Here is an 8,845-nt window from a genome sequence, read left to right as displayed (position 1 = left end):
TTTTTTTTTAAGTTTATTAATTTATTTATTTATTGAGAGAGAGAGGCAGAGAGAGAGGGAGAGAGAGAATCCCAAGCAGGCTCCGCACGGTCAGTGCAGAGCCTGATGCAGGGCTCGAACTCACCAACCATGAGATGGTGACCTGAGCCAATGTCAGACGCTTAACCAACTGAGCCACTCAGGTGCCCCTCTCCATATCCAGTTTTAAGTCTCTTCTCCCAATAGCTCCCTGTGCACATGTCAGATGTTGGTCTGGCTGCCTAATGACTGCTTTCTGCACTTCATATAAGAAATTAACTTTTCCATTTGGTTATAGTCTGGTGAAAGAAGGGGCAGATGACACAAACTGAGCCAGTCAGATACTCTCTTCCTGGATTCAATTTCTTGCACAGAGGTTCAGAAACACTGAAAATGGTGGCCCGAATTAGTCACTTGTCTTTCCTGCCTCGTCAGGTACCTTGGTTTCTGCTTATTTCCAAACCTGGATCTCCAACTTCTCCTTGACTCTGAATCCCCATTAGCTTTTCCATCCATTGCTTTTACCCAAGCCATTCTGAATCCATTTCTCTTGCTTTCCACTAAAGAACTCTGATAATGTGGACGTTTTCAAGGAAAAGAGGAGAGGGACTGAGTTAAGTCTTAAAAACTGGAATCAATTGCTCTTACCTTTCATATTTTGATGACTTTTTGTCTTAAAGTCTTCTCCAGCTCAGAACTGGTCACCACACTCCTTACATTTGGCCATCAGCATAGCTGATTGTTTTATCTCTAGGTCGTACATAGATTCTGTCCATTTGTCTCAGTCTTTGCTGCCACTTTTGCCCCCCTGCTAAATACTTTCACGAGACAGCTCCCAGCCCCCACCCACACATGTTAACATAAATTGGATTATCTCGTTAGATTAGTTAACCATCTCAGTGACTTCCTATTGCACTTAAAATAAAAATCCTGTTTGACCTACCGGTTGTCTCTTTATGTCCAGCCTCTCTCATGCCTTTCCCTCATTGGGGCCGTCAGACACATAGCACCCTTTCAGTTCCTTGGACAGGCAGAGTTCTTTCCCAGATCAGGTCGTATGAAAACGTGATGCTATTCCCTCTTCACATGAATATTTCCCTTTTATCCTTTAGATAGTAGTTTAATGTGACCTCCAAAAAGAATCCCTCCCTGATCACCCTATGCAAGTCAATTTTGTTTCTATTAAAGGACTCAGAAACTTGTAATTACATACTTATTTATTTTTGTCTGCTTATTGACTATTTTCTTCATTAGGAGGATGAGCAAAAATTATAGTTTGTTCACAACAGTCTAAGTCTATGCTGATTATCCCAGCGAATTATTACAGGTCATTTAAAATACCCAGGTTTGAAAGGTCACCCTAAACTTCAGATGATAAGCATCATGAGAGCAAAACCTGGTATGGTCTTTTTGTTATGTTGTTCTTATTTCTAAAAATTTAACCAAGACCTGTTAAGTTCTTGGGCGAAGAGTCCTCTTAGGGACCTCACGAGCTCATGATCAAATTATCACCCTGAAAAATCTCACAAAAGGCATTTTCCGGAATACTGTAACACTGTAATCTCCATCCCTAATTTACAATGGCCTACAAAATTTTTTCTCTCCCTCCTGATAAAATCTTGTATTTTCCCATCCTTCCTAAGCTGTTACAATTGGATTAAATGAATAAAAAAAAAATAATGCCAACATTCTCCTTTGTTTCTTATTCACCATCATCTTTCTTTTCCTCTTCTTTTTAAAAACTAATACAATCATTTATCAGACCATCAGAGCTTTGCCTCTCTTAATCTTCCACAATGTACTCATCTTTCCCATATCATCTCTTTAAAATTATACCCTTCTAGAGTGCCTAGATGGCTCAGTCAGTTAAGCATGCAACTTCAACGCAGGTCATGATCTTTTGGTTCATGAGTTTGAGTCCTGCGCCCGGCTCTGTGCTGACAGCTCAGAACCTAGAGCCTGCTTCAGATGCTGTGTCTCCCTCTCTCTGCTCCTACCCCACTCACACTCTTTCTCTCTCTCAAAAATAAATGAACATTAAACATTTTTAAAAATTATACCCTTCTAGGTTCACACGCGTGCTTCCTTACTGACTTCAGGCTTCCCACCCAATTTCCAACAATTTGAGCTTTGTAGCAAAGCAGTTAAAACCGCAAACAGGTTCCATAGTACCCCTTTCCAGATTACTATTATTTCTGTGCTGCTTGTTAGCTTTGTGACCTCGGGCAGGTTACTTAAACTTTTGAATTCCTAATTTCTGATATGTGAAAAGGACATAATATTACCATAGTGTTATTATGAGGGTGAATCAAGACATGTATGTAAAGTATTTAGTGCAGAGCCTGGAACAAACAAATTGATTGATGAATGGCATCACCACTACCACCCTCCCCTACCCTATCACCATCATGATCATTATCATCATCTTCATCATCTCCATAATTGTTATATGAAACACTTACTACAGTGCCTGGGAAAAGTAGACTTTCCATGCATGTTATCATTATAGTCAACAACACTAGCATCCATCCTGACCACCCAGATGATATCCAAGAGCTCCAACATTCACGACTTCCTGCGTCTCCATTCACATAGCGACTACCTGAGTCTTACAGCGGTAACAGCATCAGACTCTAAATCCCATCTTCACATAGTGGCTCAATTTTAATTGTTTCTTTCCTTGCTTCCTTGTTTTTTGTCCCTTCCTATTTATCCATCTGTCTTCCCTCCTGATATTTACACCTATGCCAGCCTAGTTTCAAAGATATATATATATATATATATATATATATATATATATATCCCCAGAGACTTAATTTGCTTTAAATTCTTAGCAGAAGCATAATTTAAAAAAAAAAAAAACAGAATTAGAAGCTATTTAAGAAATCAACTTGGATAGTTTTAAAAATACTTACAAAGTCATATTTAGTATAATCCTAACCTAATAACCAGACACTAGGATGGCCCCAAGTGGATCTTGCCTCCTGTATCCACACCCTGGTCTAGTGCCTATCTTTGAGTGTGGGCTGGACCTAGTGACTCGTTTTAGTCAATGGAGTAAGAGAAATTTGATGGAATGTCACTTCCATGGCTAGACAGCAAAAGCTTGTGACTTCTGTCTTGCTGCCTAAATCTCTTCTATTGTCTTCTTAGACTGCACGCTTTGATGAAACAAACTGTCACAGTGTTTGAGACCAGCATGATAAGGAAATGAGGGCAGTCTTTGGCCAGCACCCAGTGAAGAACAGAGGGCATTAAAACAGCCAGGGAGCAGCTAAATCCTGCAAACAACCACAGAAGTTTAGGAGTAAAACTTTCCCCAGTCAAGCTTTGAGATGACTATAGCCCAGTCAATACCTCTATTACAGCCTCTAAGTCACTTGAGTGGAACGTCTAGTTGAGCCGGGCCAAAATAGTGTGACATTTGAAGCTGCTAAGCTTTGGGATCATTAGCAAGAAGACCACTAATGGACCAGGGTAGCCTTTTATATTTCGTCTTTCTTATCTCAAATGCAGGGTGTTACACATACGTGTTTCAAAACCCTGCTGCCCGAATGCCCGATGTCTCTCTTACTATCAGCCTTCATTTTATCTTCACTGCTGCCTGGAAAGAGTTGGACTTCTTCATGAGTTTCTTTCTGCGACTCTACACACATTTCGAACTTGCTGTACACCAGCATTCTCAGCCAATAACCCATCCTGTGTTTTTAGTGAGGAGTTTAACCTCAGGCATTCCTGACTCTCCCAGGTCTCTTCTCGTAACTTTGGTGTCTCCCTGTGCTTCTAAACATCCCCCGCCTTAGCTCTCCTCCTTTCTGACGACCATGCTTCTACTTCTCATTATTTTATTCCCTTCTGCCTTCTCCTGGGCTTTGTTATAGCAATTCAATTCTCCTCCCTCTGTTCATTTTTCCCTGTCCCTATCTAGCAACACCTATTCTTTTGACACAGATATTGTTATATCTCCCTATCCTTTAAAAAATAATAATAGTGAGCCCCAGCAAATACAAGTTATCTTTGTACCCTAAGTTCTTCCATTCTTTATCAGGAATGGTTGACACTCACTTTCCCCCCCCCCTACCTTGGTTTTCTCACTTCTTTCTGCAACCATTTAAAAATGGTTTAGCCTACTTTCCTAGTAGAGCTGCTGTCCCAGCGATATGTAACTTCAAATAGTCTCTCTTCAACTTCCATCGTATCGATACTCTATCCCCTACAGTCTCTTTGAAACTTACAATTATGTATTTGGGTCCTCTGATCATTGCATTTTTATCTCCAGTTCTGGGCCTTCCTTTTCCGTTCCTTGAAAGGAGACCCTAGAAAATATTCTCTCCTCTGCTCCCCTTTATATATTTGTCCTTTGAAAAAACATATAGTAAGCACTTTCTGTGTACTAGACATTGTGCGGAACTATGCCTATTTGTTGCCTTAGATTTTTTCCCTTCTCCTTTGCCTGCATCCTTATTTTGTTTTTCACCGTTGCCTGGAAATTGATATATGACTCTCTTGTTAATGCTCCATGGAAGCCCTTGTGATCACTCAATTTCACATTTTGTCTCCTTCAAACATCAAACTTTCCTCATACTTTTCATCTCTCTTGGCTTCTGACTAAATCAGTGTGTCACGTGCATTATTTCTTGCACTGTTTCCTCCATTCCGTCCCTCTGCCGTCACCCTACCTTATGTCAATCCCTTATTGATCCCTTCCTAAGCCTCTGTGATAATCTAACAACTTCTCCTTCCTTCAGCCTCCCTGTGTTCCGTTCTGTTCTTTTCTGTTCTAGCCCATTCCAGTTCTTTCTATTTTTTCTCTCCCTCCCCCCCCACCTTGCTCTCTCTTCCCTCTTCATTCCCTTCTCTTCCTTTTTCCTCCCTACTACCGCCATCAGATAAGTTTCTTTTACTTACGATATCTCAAAGGATTTGTTCTCAGACTTTGTTTACCAATGCAAGTCGAGAGACTCTGATTTAACTGGTCCAGGGTGGGGCCCAAGCATTGGCATTTTTCGTTTTAATATGCAGCCAGAGTTAAAAAACACTGACTCAGGTCATAGGAGAAGCATTCGTGTTTTCCCATCGATCACTGAATGAAGCCCCACTTTCTTATTCTGGCATTTAAAAAGGTCCACACTATAGTTGCAAAGTTTAAAAAATCTTAATTCTTGGTACATTTTCATACAGATACTTATCTGAATAAACTATCTGCTACAGTCATACATTACTTGAGATCTCCTGTAAGTATATGTCTGCTCATAAAATTTCCATCACCTAGAATTTGCAATTATAGCAAACTTGATATCACTGCCTCATCCTCATTTCTCCACTTGTCAAAATTCTAGTTCATGCATTCAAAACTCTTACAAGGTGTTAAGAAACAAACTAAAACTCCAGCACTTAAAAATTTGGGCAAAGGGCATGGACAGATATTCATAAAAGATAAATTGCTCATGGCTAATCAACTTATGGAAAAAATTACTGAATCAAGTACAGATTTAAATGGCAATAAGATACCTGCTTATTTCAAATAAAATAATAGTGTTTTTTTAAAGAAAATAATATTTAGTTCTGGCCAGGAGCTCCTGAGACTAGGAATTTCATTTACTGTTATTAGGAATATAACTTGTATTTTCGTTTTTGCCCAAATGTAATGAGAATCCTAAAATCATTTTTGATCTAGTAATTTCACTCATATAAATTTATCCTGAGGAAATGATCAGAAATTCAGACAAGGATTTATATGTAAGTTAGTTAGAAAAATGTTATTTATCATAGCAAAACAGTGGAAAAAATGAAATGTCCAATAATAGGGCAATAGCTACATAAATCACTGGAAACATGTTGGAACGTTTCCATTAGAAATAGCATTTACAAAAGACACAATGATGTAGAAAAATATGTTTGATTTCAGTGATAATCATCTAACAACTTCTGTACAATATTGTACAATATTGTTGCAAATATTCCTTACTCACAATGTTTTCTTCCTTACATGGAATGAGAGATACATCCATTAAGGATACTTCTGGTCTTTCTCTGCTCCCTCACACACTTACCTCTTGAAAGGAATAACTTGAGGGGCACCTAGGTGGCTCAGTCGGTTGGGTGTCCGACTTCAGCTCAGCTCTTGATCTCACGGTTCACGAGTTTGAGCCCCGCGTCAGGTTCTGTGCTGACAGCTCAGAGCCTGGAGCCTGCGTTGGATTCTGTGTCTCCCTCTCTCTCTCTGCCCCTCCCCCTCTCATGCTCTGTCTCTCTCTTTCTCTCAAAAATAAATAAACATTTTGGGGCGCCTGGGTGGCGCAGTCGTTAAGCGTCCGACTTCAGCCAGGTCACGATCTCGCGGTCCGTGAGTTCGAGCCCCGTGTCAGGCTCTGGGCTGATGGCTCAGAGCCTGGAGCCTGTTTCCGATTCTGTGTCTCCGTCTCTCTCTGCCCCTCCCCCGTTCATGCTCTGTCTCTCTCTGTCCCAAAAATAAATAAAAACGTTGGAAAAAAAATAAAAAATAAATAAACATTTTTAAAAATTAAAAAAAAAAACAGAAAGGGGTAACTTGAGAGAGGGGTGAATTTGAACACTCAGTTCTTCCTTTGTTTTTCTCTTTTCGTATCTTTTGTTTTGGCTCAGAGAACTCACATTCTGTAATTTCCTATATGTTAAAGTTTTACAGGGGCAGTCCCAAAGATAAGGAGTCTCATAGATGTCCAGCATGTGGCTAAATCTTCCAAATTTTGTGTTCAAATAGGCTGATGGGTTATGTGAGCCTGTATGTATGTATGTACATAACATTACCTCACTTAATCCTCACAGAAGTTCAGAGTAAGTCACTGTCCCCATTTTGCAGATGGGGAAATTATGGCTCTGGAACACGTTTATTCACCTAACGTCCCCTAATTAGAAAACAGACTGAGAAAATAGTAGGCTTTAGGTCCGTCTGCCTGCGGAGCTTGTGCGTTTAGCTTTTAGTATCACCGTCTCCCTGGCTGAAGCCGCTGGGTCCCATTTACCGGGCAGCAAACAACAAACAGGCAAACAAACAAAAAAGACCACACAACAACACCTGAATGTGGATTGTAGGAAAGGGACTGACTTTCAAACACTTCCGTTTCCGGAATTTCTAGGAGCCTTCAGGTGTAACTTGAAGTGTGGGAAAATTACACAGCAAACATTCAACTTGCAGGTGCTGGAGGTGCAGGCTGAGAAGCCTGCGGTGAAGGGTGATTTGTGGGAAGGGCTGCCCTTTCCCCTTCCTCCCGCAATGGTGGAGAAGAACAAGGCCCCGGGAGTTCCCTGTGCCACTGGGTGTTCTTGGGTAAGAAGCTGCCTTCAGAACTCCAGTAATTGCTTGTAAATCCTACTAAGCCCTGGAAACTCTTGGTCCTTTTGTTCCGCTCCGATGCACTGTGAGCTAATAAAGCAGAACGAGACGCCCATTCCTGGAATCATCTCTTGAGAATTAAACTCCCCAGTCAGATGCAAGTTCGTTCCCATCAGACGTGAAGGCTTAGAGCAAATATCCATTGTCCAGGGGATCAGTGCGCAAATGTGTGTGCAGCATGCTTTCATTTGCGCGGGAGCAAAAAGTCCCCGGCGCCTTGTGTGGTCACATGATCAGCGGGGCGCAGCGGAACAGAGATCGGAGACTAAGTCCAGGAGTAATCACATGTCTCTGCAGTGTCAAAAGGCGTTTGAAAAGGGCTCGTTTGCGCATAGTACTGAGCTGCACACGGAACCTCAAGGACTGTACCATATGCTTACCACCTCAGAGTTTACAAAGTTTTCAACATGGCCACACTCCCATTGAGAAAATGGAGGGCGAGCTCCAGAGTAAAACAAAAGCAGCACCCCCCCCACCCCCACTTTGTCTCTGCTCCTATTAGATACTATGAAGTAATGAACACCAATCCACACTCTTGTCCGCTTACAGCTTTCACTCCATACCCACCATGGATCCCATTCCAGATGCAAAGTCTCACTGGAGGGGCTTCCTGGTTCTTTGTATTCGTCTGCATTTCTTTCCTCGACTTGTAACCTAAACTCTATAGAACCCTTGAGAGAAATCTTTCAGAAACAGTACTTCCCATCAAGCCAGCCTCCTACCTATAAGCTATCAAATACTCGTTCTTCAGTTATTTGCAAAGTCCAGACATGTCAACCTAGCATGCCAGCTTGAAAAATCATCTAGGGGTATACTTTATCACCAATATTTCATTTCATGCTATTGTTACACACAAAGTTTTCCAGCAGGGCTAGATTTTTTATTGTCTCCCAAACATACCAGGTTGTGTTCTCTTAATATATATATGTATGTATATATACATATACATACTATTCTATCATATTTTATATATTAGAGCTCAGTATATTTTCATCAGCCTAACCTTTCTTCTCCCATCTTTTCTGCCCATCCAAATTCCATGCTGCTTTAGTATCTCAAACCTGAGTAGGAAGCACTATCTCACGGCATAGCCTAGTTTAAGTATGTAGATCTTTCCAAGCATGACAATGTTGAGTCTTTGGGAAGCAATGTCTTGTGTTTCGCAGGATAGTTTAAATTATACACAAATACTAATGCAGATTGGTGTTTTTCATCGTCGTCTAAAAGGAAAAGAAGAATTATTATAATCGAGGCTTTATTCTGCAGGAGAGATAGACGAATGAAAGTAAGGCTGACACAGGAGGTGATCTTATGATCCTTCAGGTAGATATCCAAGGGCATACAGAAATAGAATGTTTCCCAAAACGCATCAAGCGTGTTGACTTACTTTTCTGCTGGCTGACATGAGACCAAATGATATATGTAATCAGAGCAAAACTGATAGGTGTCCTT

The sequence above is a fragment of the Puma concolor genome, chromosome D1 (assembly GCF_028749965.1).
Source record: "Puma concolor isolate L17-30 chromosome D1, mPumCon1.1.hap2, whole genome shotgun sequence".
NCBI classification, from domain to species: domain Eukaryota; kingdom Metazoa; phylum Chordata; class Mammalia; order Carnivora; family Felidae; genus Puma; species Puma concolor.
This window is presented reverse-complemented; position numbering follows the sequence as displayed.